The sequence below is a fragment of the Pelophylax lessonae genome, assembly GCF_965119305.1.
Source record: "Pelophylax lessonae genome assembly, chromosome: 2".
Lineage (NCBI taxonomy): Eukaryota > Metazoa > Chordata > Amphibia > Anura > Ranidae > Pelophylax > Pelophylax lessonae.
The window spans coordinates 745,762,161-745,776,274 of NC_138769.1; the positions used below are offsets into that span (position 1 = coordinate 745,762,161).

Below are 14,114 nucleotides of genomic sequence, written 5' to 3' on the forward strand. Positions count from 1 at the left end.
GATAAAGTCCAAAATGACAGAAAACTTGGTTTATAAATCCACCTGTGCAAAAAAAAAACATAAAAGTCAGAGTTCTATAAAAAGGGCTGAATAAATTTGCTTTTTAAAAAATCATTATTAAATGTATCTAATACATAGAAACAATATATACAATGTTATTTTACTGCGGACGCTATATTATTCCCATTGGCTGATAAAATTGACAGTTTATTACAATTTCTTGCAGGAGAATCTCATTCTTTGTTCTCATTCAGAGAAATGCGCTTCATAGTGATGGGGGATGTGCTTGGGTTTTATTTGCAGGTGCATTCAGCAAGTGCATCTAAAATTTCAAAAATTGCAGACATAAATGCAAACCCCATTGAAATCAATTGGAGGCAAATCTTGAAAATCAATTCTCTCCATTTTCAAAGCTAATTATTTCTAAATTATTTTCCTTGAACTTCAGAGATGTGGTGAGATCTTCCTTTCCTTTGATCTCATTAACCCTAGAAATCCACAGACATGTTGTAGGGGATCCGTGCATCTCCATTTCAGTGGGGTAGAAGATCTCACCACGTTTATAAGTCGAATGAGCAGTCATTTTTTATATTGGGTCTTAGAAAGGAGGGTCATGTGTAGAAGAAAAGCTGAAGGGTCATCTCCCAGGGCTATTCTGTTTAGATGTTTGGTAAGTCTTTGAATTTCTCTCCAAAATGCGTATCAGAGGACATTCCCAGGATATATGTAATAGAGTTCTCCTGGCATTATTTCACCTCTAACAGGTAGGAGAGGTTGTGGGGAAAACTTTGAGTAAAAGAGTGGGGACTGTATACCATCTGGTCAGAATGTTATATCCGGACTCCTGGACACTGCTGGGAAAGGAGGATTTTTGAACAAAGAATAGGATATGAGATCTTTCTGTCTGGGTGAATGTGTGATCCCAAATCTATTTCGAATTTCAGAAGGAATGGGGGTGTCATGTGTTTGTTTGGATTGATAAGGAAGTGATGGGATATGTAAAGGGTGTGACATGCTGGCTGACTTCATCTTTATTCAGGCATCATGCAGGAATACATTGTCACCTGACCTGGCTGTAGATCTCATTAATAAACGTCTCTTCAATAAATGATTGGCTGATGAGTGGCTGCCCAACTAAAGTGGTGGGGGAGGGGGGGCACTTGGATGTGGAATCTGCACTGGACCATACCAGGCCATGTGCCCTCCACATGAGAAGGGTACCCTGACAGAGGCCCCCTGGTAAGGCACCATGTCCCCATGTGAATAAGGAAAACGTATCTCTCCTAAAACTATGTCCCAGTGGTTGGGAGGGTCTGCTGGGGGGGAATTATAGGAATCTGGAAGCCCCCCTATAAAAAAAAAAGGTGCCCTCAGATATGTTGTTCCCCTACATGAATGAGAAAGGGGTCCATAGTATGTCTGGTTACTTGTAAAAAGATATAAATAGACAGCGCTAACAGGTAAAAAATATATATATATATATATATAATGTGCTATAAAATTAATAAATATGCTGTGACAAAAATACATTCATAATCGATGGGTATAAGTTATTAAAGTGCCATAATGTGCAATACATAAGTGTCCATAATCTATAAAGTGCAAGTGAATTGATTAAGTGCACTTTTGGACTGCACTTAATCAATTCACTTGCACTTTATAGATTATGGACACTTATGTATTGCACATTATGGCACTTTAATAACTTATACCCATCGATTATGAATGTATTTTTGTCACAGCATATTTATTAATTTTATAGCACATTATATATATATATATATTTTTTTTACCTGTTAGCGCTGTCTATTTATATCTTTTTACATTCTTCTGGTAGTTTACCTAGTGAGCAGCAGCTTCAGGATTTATTCAAATAATTTTCAAAAAAAAAAAAAAAAAAAAAAATTTTTTAATTTTTTTTCACTAAATTATACATCACAGCGCGGATATTAATTTATTGTATACATGTCTGGTTACTTGTTTACAACAAAAACACATTGCAACACAAGTCCAAACAGCAAACCATCGCCCCATAAAAAAAAACCATAAATTTATAATAATGGCATCAAGATCCCTCCAACATGCCACAGAAAAACATTAAGACCAACCAGACTATCTGATCCCCATAGAATCTCACTGCAAATGACATTTACCAAGCTGGCAGCTGAAAGTAGAGTAAGGGGCTCCCATGTGATGTTATTCACTAAATTTCACTACTTCATCCCTAAATCACAAATTCCTGGCCACCTGTGTCCTAGAACCCAGTGACTCTGTGCAGTGCAATGTTTTCGTTTGCTTGGATGCAGGCATTTACTTTGCAGCCACCTACATCCCAGCAACCAATGAGATAATTGGTTGCTAAAATGCAGGTGGCCAGTCTGCACAGCATCATTGGTTACTAGGACAGTGATGGCTGCCAGCATCCTACCCACCAAACTGGAAGCTGTCATTTAGCCACAATAGAGATACCGCCACTAAATGAATGAGTTCTGGCTGCAGCAGAGGTTTCATGGGTGGGTGACCAGAATGGACAAACTGCTCAATGCATCAACCTTGTAAAACTTAGAGAATGTAAAAGGAAGACCGGGCCTTACAGATCTGAGACACAGAAATCTGAGGATAAAAAGTCCAAGAAGTGATCACTACTCTGATGGTGTGGGCTATAATGGGAAAAGGAGGCATTGTATCCCCACACATAAACCTGCAAAATTATTTACTGAATTCACTTAGAACCTTTCATATCCACTTAGTAATAGCGGATCTGGAATATGGAGAACCTCTTCTTAGCCTCTGGAATATCAAACAGGGAATCTATCTGCATAAAAAAGCATTGGCTGAGAGGTGAATCCCGACCGTCCCCCCCACATCCAGACAATGGGGAGAGATCTACTGGGGGTGAACAAGTGCCAGACACAGGGAGGGTAATGCGATCTGTCCATTAAGGAGAAAAGCAGAGAGCAGTTTGGGTAAAAAGGAGATCCTTGGTCTCAAAACATCCTTGTGACCTTTTAGTCAAAGTGATGGCCACAAGTAAGGTCACCTGCATTGGATAACAATGTCATGAATATGTCCCAAATAGGTGCAGAATTTGGGTCTTTGTAACACCAACAATACTAACTCTGAAAAAATAACACAGAATACGGGAAGAGAGCTGAAACCTTCTCTGAGCCGACCATAAAGAAGACCTTCATTAATGAGAAACTACCACCACTGTGGGGGCAACAAACACTCTGGTCAGGACTATGTAATGTACAACACAATATATAGAGTAGAGAGGTCAGCACAATATTATAGTCATAGTGCCCCTTATACTGCTTTTCGGGGGGGGGGGGCAAATTATTTGGGTGTGTGGTCAGCAGGATGAAAACAATGTTCAGTCATAGGAAAGAAAGTTGAACATGTCCTCTATCTGATGTTACAGACTATGGTATCGGGGTACAGGGATGTGGGAGGTCAGACAACACACGGGGTATCGCCTTCTGTTGTATATCCACAGAAATCACCCAGCATGCTGGCAGATTGTAAGGAGAACCCCAAGTTCCCAGTTCAGACAGGGGTAAGAGCTGTATAACAGCACACACACTCTATTATCCCACCACTGCCACACACATGACAAGGATGGAAGCCCACGGGAACTAGAAAACAAGGAGAGGACCTTGTCTGGTGTAGGGGGGAAGGAGAGGAGATTATTGTTAGCCAATAGAACCAGCTGTGATAGACTTAGCACAGTCTGCAATACCTCTGCTCATCACTGGAGGGAGACTCCACCCAGACCTAGCTGGCTTACCAGTCTCAGGTAGATACAGATCTTACATACAATCTGGGGAACTCAGGCTGGACATACATTATACAATTTTTTTTGTACAACTTTCCTTCAGATTTACCAAAACCATATAATATGAGGCCATACTCAAACACTTTCAGTTTGTATGCAGTCAGGCCGGCCCTTACACCACATAGGTAAAGGTTATCTACAGGAGATTGAACAGGAAAATTGTATAATGTGTGGCCAGTCTAACGGTTTGGATGGAGCAGTCGAGTAATCAGCACACACTTCTGGGGTTCCTCCATCTACCCTACAAGCTAGAATCTTTGTGTTACTCCCTCTTCCCACTATCCATGTACACCCCCACACCACACACAGGACAGGGGGACAGTGAGGGGACAGGGAAGTGGGGGGGGGGGGCAGTGAGAGGAAAAAAAATGCCCATTATCTGTGCTCAGTGTGGGGGAGGGAAGCCTGCTATTGTTATCAATTAATGAAAAATAAATTGAATAAATTGGTGATCACTGAGGGGAAATGTTGGACATTAGTGATTAGTAGGAAAAAGGGGGAACAGAGTTGCTCAGTTGGGAGACAGGAGGCACTTGTGCTCAGTGGTGGGGTGGGGGTGGATAGGGGAGCAGTGGGGGAAAAGAAGGGTAGGCAGTGGGGCAGTGAGGGGACAGAGTGGTGGACAGAGTGGTGGACAGGGGGGCAGTGGGGGGGATAGCTGGGTGGATGGGGAGAAGTCAGTGAACAGAGGGTCATTGGGGTGAATAAGGAGATGAATACCTGGCTGATGGTGTCCTGTTCTGGAGGTTGATGTGGAGCTCCTCTGGTGACTCTTCTATGGTTGGGTGACTTCTGACTCTTCCCAGCACGGTGACCGGACATGAAGGGGGAAATCTCTCCCAACTCTCGGCTTCTCTTCCTCCTGCTCACAAGTGTCCACAATCAGGGGAAAGTTCCCCTTAAAGTGTCATTCCACCTTGTGGGGGGTCCTAGGCCTGCAATGTGCAGACTGTAGACATGAAGCTGATTCTGCTCTGACCTGTGTGAGGATCTTCTCTGTCTCTCCTCCGTGTCCCCGATGGAAGATGGAGGCTTCTTGTCCTGGCTGAGAGGTGTGAGGGCCGTTCTGTGTCTGCACTATGGATCTGGGAAGACTCCAATCACATTGTGAGCCAACTTCCTCACAGGGAGCCCCTCCCCCACAGATGTCCTGGGGCCACACTGACTACAAACAGTGCGGGGGAGGGCGGTTTCACAAAGGACCCCTCCCCCCATTCTCTGGGATCACACCAGTAGAATCTCTTTGAAGAAGGTTTGTTGGATGTTCTTCTGGTTGGTGGAGGGGAAATCAATGTTGATTATTGAGTGCAGTGAGGAGAAGATTGGGAGGAGCAGGATGGGGAAGGAATGAATTTCTAGCAGTGAATGTGGTTTTCATTCAGTAAATTCCATTCATTCCAGAATGAGATGATAAAAGGAAATGAAATGTTGAACTCCTTCTGAGCGCCATTCATCAATCCATGGAATGTAGTGAGAAGATTTCTCCAAATTCTCCTCCAATAATCTCCTAGTGTATGAGCAGCTTTCCCTTTCTTGTGTCCTCTTCCTTCCTCCCCCGATCACACCGGTGTCTTCAGAGAGATCCGGAGCTGAGCTCTCACATCTCTCAGGACTCTCATATTGCACACACCGGGGGATCACCTCATACACTTCATCTTCTACATGTGCTGGACGCCATGACACTCATTTCTTGGGGAAAACTTTCTCCCGGAGATCTTGCAGGAGATGAAAGGAATGTTGTACGATGCATGTGTGAGACGAGGCACATGACATCACACGCTCCATCTTCTGCATGCGCGGTATAACATACATTCTCATATTGGTGGTGTGGGGGAGGGGACACAGGAGGGAATATGTGGAGTCACTATGGGGGAGGGGCAGTACAGGGAACACAGGAAGTGGGTGACATATTGGTGGGATTCTGGAATAGAACACACAAGCCTAACGCTGGCCACACACTATACAATCTGATTGTACAATCTTCTTTAGATTCCAAAACAATGTAATAGGAGGACACACCCAAACATTCCATTCAGTGTGTATGGGGGTTGGGCAGATCCTTGTACTATGTAGTTGATGGAAGATGGAAAGGAGATTGTACAATCAGATTGTATAGTGTATGGTCACCTTTAGGGCTCATTCACACCAACAGTTACTCTGGTCATACACTAGGAGACTTTGAAATGAACATCCGTACAAACATTGATATGGAAACTTTCCTCAGTGCCTCCAATGATGAATGTCCTTCTAATTTACTGGAAGAAACCTTTGTTTGGAATGAATGGACTTTCCTGAATGAAATCACATTCACTGCTAGAAATTTCTTCATTCCAGAAACATTTTCCATCCGGATCCTTCCAATTTCCTCATCACTGCCATCACACACTTCCATTTCACTCCACTAACCATAAGAAAATGGAGGGAAGGATCTTACAATGAAAAGATTGGAAGGAGATTGTACGAGTGTATGGGCAGCTGAACAAGGCGATGTTCCCGATGTTCTATGGCTTCCGTCACCATCAAAGAAAACAATGTGAGGTTGTATTGTTTGTGCCGAGCGTTCCCACACCTTGTATAATATTACAAAGAGCCGCAGCCCATAGAATTCTATAGAAGAGAGCCTAACACCTCATTACACCACACAACAGCGCCCCCACACTGCACACCAGAGAACACGCATTATACACACAATAACATGGGCTGTGTGCTGTGACTGAGCCCCAATATTTCCACCCCCTCCCCCCTGTACTGGAATTGTCCAATCCTGTCCTCTAATATTAGAAAGAAGAGAGTGTCTGTACTTCTCATTACATGTGACCTCACTGCCCCTCCCCCATACACAGCACTCCCTGACATCTTACCCCCTCCCCCATACACAGCACTCCCTGACATCTTACCCCTCCCCCAAACACAGCATCCCTTAGCTTCCCACTCCCCCCACCATATACAGCCCCCCCTAGATTCCCACCCCTCCCCTATATACAGCCCTGTCCAGCTTCTCACCCCTCCCGCATACACAGTCCCACCCAGCTTCTAACACCTCCCCCATACTGTCTTTTTAATCCTACCCCATACACAATACTCCCTGACTTCTCATCCCATCCCCATACACAGCACTTCCTAGCTTTTACCCCTCCCCCATACATAGTCCTTCCAGGCTTCTCGCCCCTCCCCCATACACATCAGCATCCTGCAAATACAGATTCCCACAGCACACAAATACTTCTTGCACACCCATTTCCCACAACTCATCGACGTCCACCACAAAAAATAACTGTTTATCCAACTGTCCACCCAGAGCCTCTGGTTTATAGACCGGATACATCCTAAACATAGAACCATTTATCCAACTGTCCATCCAGAGCCTCTGGTTTATAGACCGGATACATCCTAAATATAGAACCATTTATCCAACTGTCCACCCAGAGCCTCTGGTTTATAGACTGGATACATCCTAAATATAGAACCATTTATCCAACTGTCCATCCAGAGCCTCTGGTTTATAGACCAGATACATCCTAAATATAGAACCATTTATCCAACTGTCCACCCAGAGCCTCTGGTTTATAGACCGGATGCATCCTAAATATAGAACCATTTATCCAACTGTCCACCCAGAGCCTCTGGTTTATAGACTGGATACATCCTAAATATAGAACCATTTATCTAACTATCCATCCAGAGCCTCTGGTTTATAGACCGGATACATCCTAAATATTGAACCATTTATCCAACTGTCCCTCCAGAGCCTCTGGTTTATAGACCGGATACATCCTAAATATAGAACCATTTATCCAACTGTCCACCCAGAGCCTCTGGTTTATAGACCGGATGCATCCTAAATATAGAACCATTTATCCAACTGTCCACCCAGAGCCTCTGGTTTATAGACCGGATACATCCTAAATATAGAACCATTTATCCAACTGTCCACCCAGAGCCTCTGGTTTATAGACCGGATACATCCTAAATATTGAACCATTTATCCAACTGTCCCTCCAGAGCCTCTGGTTTATAGACCGGATACATCCTAAATATAGAACCATTTATCCAACTGTCCACCCAGAGCCTCTGGTTTATAGACCGGATGCATCCTAAATATAGAACCATTTATCCAACTGTCCACCCAGAGCCTCTGGTTTATAGACTGGATACATCCTAAATATAGAACCATTTATCCAACTGTCCATCCAGAGCCTCTGGTTTATAGACCGGATACATCCTAAATATAGAACCATTTATCCAACTGTCCATCCAGAGCCTCTAGTTTATAGACCAGATACATCCTAAATATAGAACCATTTATCCAACTGTCCATCCAGAGCCTCTAGTTTATAGACCAGATACATCCTAAATATAGAACCATTTATCCAACTGTCCACCCAGAGCCTCTGGTTTATAGACCAGATACATCCTAAATATAGAACCATTTATCCAACTGTCCATCCAGAGCCTCTGGTTTATAGACCAGATACATCCTAAATATAGAACCATTTATCTAACTATCCATCCAGAGCCTCTGGTTTATAGACTGTATACATCCTAAATATAGAACCATTTATCTAACTATCCATCCAGAGCCTCTGGTTTATAGACCGGATACATCCTAAATATAGAACCATTTATCCAACTGTCCACCCAGAGCCTCTGGTTTATAGACCGGATGCATCCTAAATATAGAACCATTTATCCAACTGTCCACCCAGAGCCTCTGGTTTATAGACCGGATACATCCTAAATATAGAACCATTTATCCAACTGTCCATCCAGAGCCTCTGGTTTATAGACCGGATACATCCTAAATATAGAACCATTTATCCAACTGTCCATCCAGAGCCTCTAGTTTATAGACCAGATACATCCTAAATATAGAACCATTTATCCAACTGTCCATCCAGAGCCTCTAGTTTATAGACCAGATACATCCTAAATATAGAACCATTTATCCAACTGTCCACCCAGAGCCTCTGGTTTATAGACCAGATACATCCTAAATATAGAACCATTTATCCAACTGTCCATCCAGAGCCTCTGGTTTATAGACCGGATACATCCTAAATATAGAACCATTTATCCAACTGTCCGCCCAGAGCCTCTGGTTTATAGATCGGATACATCCTAAATATAGAACCATTTATCCAACTGTCCATCCAGAGCCTCTGGTTTATAGACCGGATACATCCTAAATATAGAACCATTTATCCAACTGTCCATCCAGAGCCTCTGGTTTATAGACTGGATACATCCTAAATATAGAACCATTTATCCAACTGTCCACCCAGAGCCTCTGGTTTATAGACTGGATACATCCTAAATATAGAACCATTTATCCAACTGTCCATCCAGAGCCTCTGGTTTATAGACCAGATACATCCTAAATATAGAACCATTTATCTAACTATCCATCCAGAGCCTCTGGTTTATAGACTGTATACATCCTAAATATAGAACCATTTATCTAACTATCCATCCAGAGCCTCTGGTTTATAGACCGGATACATCCTAAATATTGAACCATTTATCCAACTGTCCCTCCAGAGCCTCTGGTTTATAGACCGGATACATCCTAAATATAGAACCATTTATCCAACTGTCCACCCAGAGCCTCTGGTTTATAGACCGGATGCATCCTAAATATAGAACCATTTATCCAACTGTCCACCCAGAGCCTCTGGTTTATAGACCGGATACATCCTAAATATAGAACCATTTATCCAACTGTCCACCCAGAGCCTCTGGTTTATAGACCGGATACATCCTAAATATTGAACCATTTATCCAACTGTCCCTCCAGAGCCTCTGGTTTATAGACCGGATACATCCTAAATATAGAACCATTTATCCAACTGTCCACCCAGAGCCTCTGGTTTATAGACCGGATGCATCCTAAATATAGAACCATTTATCCAACTGTCCACCCAGAGCCTCTGGTTTATAGACCGGATACATCCTAAATATAGAACCATTTATCCAACTGTCCATCCAGAGCCTCTGGTTTATAGACCGGATACATCCTAAATATAGAACCATTTATCCAACTGTCCATCCAGAGCCTCTAGTTTATAGACCAGATACATCCTAAATATAGAACCATTTATCCAACTGTCCACCCAGAGCCTCTGGTTTATAGACCAGATACATCCTAAATATAGAACCATTTATCCAACTGTCCATCCAGAGCCTCTGGTTTATAGACCAGATACATCCTAAATATAGAACCATTTATCTAACTATCCATCCAGAGCCTCTGGTTTATAGACTGTATACATCCTAAATATAGAACCATTTATCTAACTGTCCATCCAGAGCCTCTGGTTTATAGACCGGATACATCCTAAATATTGAACCATTTATCCAACTGTCCCTCCAGAGCCTCTGGTTTATAGACCGGATACATCCTAAATATAGAACCATTTATCCAACTGTCCACCCAGAGCCTCTGGTTTATAGACCGGATGCATCCTAAATATAGAACCATTTATCCAACTGTCCACCCAGAGCCTCTGGTTTATAGACCGGATACATCCTAAATATAGAACCATTTATCCAACTGTCCACCCAGAGCCTCTGGTTTATAGACCGGATACATCCTAAATATAGAACCATTTATCCAACTGTCCATCCAGAGCCTCTGGTTTATAGACCGGATACATCCTAAATATAGAACCATTTATCCAACTGTCCATCCAGAGCCTCTGGTTTATAGACCAGATACATCCTAAATATAGAACCATTTATCCAACTGTCCATCCAGAGCCTCTAGTTTATAGACCAGATACATCCTAAATATAGAACCATTTATCCAACTGTCCACCCAGAGCCTCTGGTTTATAGACCAGATACATCCTAAATATAGAACCATTTATCCAACTGTCCATCCAGAGCCTCTGGTTTATAGACCGGATACATCCTAAATATAGAACCATTTATCCAACTGTCCGCCCAGAGCCTCTGGTTTATAGACCGGATACATCCTAAATATAGAACCATTTATCCAACTGTCCGCCCAGAGCCTCTGGTTTATAGATCGGATAATAGGAGATACATTTCTGTATCCTTTTTGAGCCACAAGAAAATGGTTTCACTGAGCATACCCCTCCCCGCATCGCTTACACTTTCCCTCCCCCCAGTACATTGTATTACCCCTCCCCCCAGTACATTGTATTACCCCTCCCCCAGCACATTGTATTACCTCTCCCCCCAGTACATGGTATTACCCCTCCCCCCAGTACATGGTATTACCCCTCCCCCCAGTACATGGTATTACAAGTGTACTCTTCTCTGAAAATGTGTATATGATAAATGTTTGTGCAAATATCGTGACATCAAAAATTGCCCCAGCCGCCATTTTATTCCCCTTCTGAAAACATATAATATATATATAAATGGTGATTATAGGATGTGTGTGAAAGTTTAGGCGGTCAGTTTATATTCCTTTGTGTCCGGTATGGATTTCCTGAGGGACCCCTAAACTCCATATTAGACTCTGGGGGTGAGCTGTGAATTCTCCATTCTTACTGGAGGATGGAACGCAACAAAACCGCCATTTATAGAGATAAGAAAATGGTTCAGTTTACATTGCCAGGAAATCTCTGTTTATTGCCGGCTCAAATCACAAACAAAAACACCCGGACCCCCCAAAGACCCCCCATAGTACATAGCAGACCCCCATAGTACATAGAAGACCCCCCATAGTACATAGAAGACCCCCATAGTATATAGAAGACCCCCATAGTACATAGAAGACCCCCATAGTACATAGCAGACCCCCATAGTACATAGAAGACCCCCATAGTATATAGAAGACCCCCATAGTATATAGCAGACCCCCATAGTACATAGCAGACCTCCATAGTACATAGCAGACCCCCCATAGTACATAGCAGACCCCCCAGAGACCCCCATAGTACATAGCAGACCCCCATAGTACATAGCAGACCCCCATAGTACATAGCAGACCCCCCATAGTACATAGCAGACCCCCATAGTACATAGAAGACCCCCCATAGTACATAGAAGACCCCCATAGTATATAGAAGACCCCCATAGTACATAGAAGACCCCCATAGTACATAGCAGACCCCCATAGTACATAGAAGACCCCCATAGTATATAGAAGACCCCCATAGTATATAGCAGACCCCCATAGTACATAGCAGACCTCCATAGTACATAGCAGACCCCCCATAGTACATAGCAGACCCCCCAGAGACCCCCATAGTACATAGCAGACCCCCATAGTACATAGCAGACCCCCATAGTACATAGCAGACCCCCCATAGTACATAGCAGACCCCCATAGTACATAGCAGACCCCCCAGAGACCCCCATAGTACATAGCAGACCCCCATAGTATATAGCAGACCCCCATAGTATATAGCAGACCCCCCATAGTACATAGCAGACCCCCATAGTACATAGCAGACTCTTGCAGTGTGTTGTATCTTAAGGAAAGAAATGAGGTTGGCGGTGAAATGTCATTTGCTGACAATTGAATCCATTTTATCCTTGTAAATGTCAGCGCTGCTGCAGCACTTTCTTTTTTTTTTACTTTTACATTTTTATTGGAATTTTAATTTAACAATTTCAACTATAAAATTTACAATTATTTGTTACTTCTGACTCATTGCTTGGTACATGGAACAACAGTTAGGAAAATGAAGAAAATTACAGGAACACAAGGGGAATCTCCCAACCAGTCCAATGTAATCACCAGACTGAATATACAAAGCACAGCACCAAATGCTTTTATCATACAAAAATTCATCTACTAATAAATGTAAAAAGAAATGGCAAATTTGGTTAAACAACCCAAAGAGCTTCTACTTACCTAAAGAAATCTCCATTATAGTGAAGATGAATTGGTTCCAATGTCCCATCTCTAATAAACCTCAGTACACGGTAGGTGGATTGGGCACGCTGCTGCAGCATTTTCTGTACATCACAGAGATGTCCCTTCACATTCAGGATTAGGACCCTCCCCCCCCCCTCCCCCCCAGAAATGCTATTTATAGAAATTGAGCATTTTCAATCTTACAATATAATCATTTAAATAATAAAACACTTCTGGCTGAATAGAATTAAACCTTTTTTTTTGCATTGGTCCATGTTCCCCAGGGCAGTGCCCATCCCCCCATGCTATTTTTTCACCCCCCCCCCCCCCTTGCCTATTAGCTGAGAAAATGCAATTTCTTTTTTTAATTGACAGATCGGCTCACATTACTTTCAATGGGTTCGGCAATAGCAACAAAGAGATCACTGATCACCTTGTGGGGGCAAAATCCCTAATAATCCTCAGTACACGGTAACCAAATCCACTTACAGATACTTCCCATTGGGGGAGGCGGATTGGGCATGCTGTGTTTTATTTAATTATTCTTTTATATATATATTTTTTATTTGTATTTTTTCTCCTTTAACTGTTACCTTGTACTCCTTGTTGTGCAGTGTGGTATAAAATCTGACTATTTTTAATTTATTACTAAAAGGCGATTTCTGAACTATCAATAGAATTATGACGCAGTGCCTCCAGCCGATTACGGCAAATAATTTAATAACTAAGAAAAACCCAATCAATTTTGTTCAGACACTCATTAATATACCACAGCAATTTATCTGAGTTCTTGGAGCTTATGGTGATTTCTTACCAATATATAAATATCTCCCAATTAAATGAATAAATATAATTTATTAAAACACGAGTATAATTATATATTTACATACAAAACTAAATTTACTGGTGATTCATATTCCACACACAATATCAAAAATATGTTGCACAGATACAATGTAATTAGAAATCAATTTTTGAAACCAATAACAGAATTAGATATAACCCGATAGAAAGTAAAATTAACTGTGAATTAAAATATTAAAAACAAAATGCCTGACCACTCTTAAGGCAGTTTCTCACTTTCCGCGGCCGTAGGAAAGAAAGAAACTTATCTTAAAGAGCAACACCCTATTATACCCAATACACTTAAATTCAATAATCTATTAAATTAGTCTTAACTCTTGACAAACAATTTAAATTCATAAAATCAATTGATTCAGTGGAAAAAGAAGAATGAACATATAGAGTTGCTCTACCCAATGTAGATTATCATAAAAACTTCAAACAGTACCATACAGTTCCTACTATCTTGGAAACATATGGGTTAAGGAAAAATTATTAAGCCTATCTCTCACCACTCCTTCCAAGGAAAAATGTTCAAAGTATGGTGGTTCGTCTCAACAGCAAGAAATCAGCAAGTGGGCAGTGTGGTCAATGGCAGCAGTC

General features: G+C 42.0%; 2 protein-coding genes across 2 annotated transcripts in view; one reads left to right on the top strand and one right to left on the bottom strand.

Annotated features, from left to right (window-relative positions):
* The window catches only part of LOC309548372 (uncharacterized protein), a gene marked incomplete at both ends in the record, with an annotated part of 1,605,927 nt that overhangs the window by 325,695 nt on the left and 1,266,118 nt on the right, over positions 1–14,114 (top strand).
* The window catches only part of LOC309547866 (uncharacterized protein), a gene marked incomplete at both ends in the record, with an annotated part of 101,907 nt that overhangs the window by 1,189 nt on the left and 86,604 nt on the right, over positions 1–14,114 (bottom strand). The gene's annotated exons all lie outside the window — the stretch shown is intronic.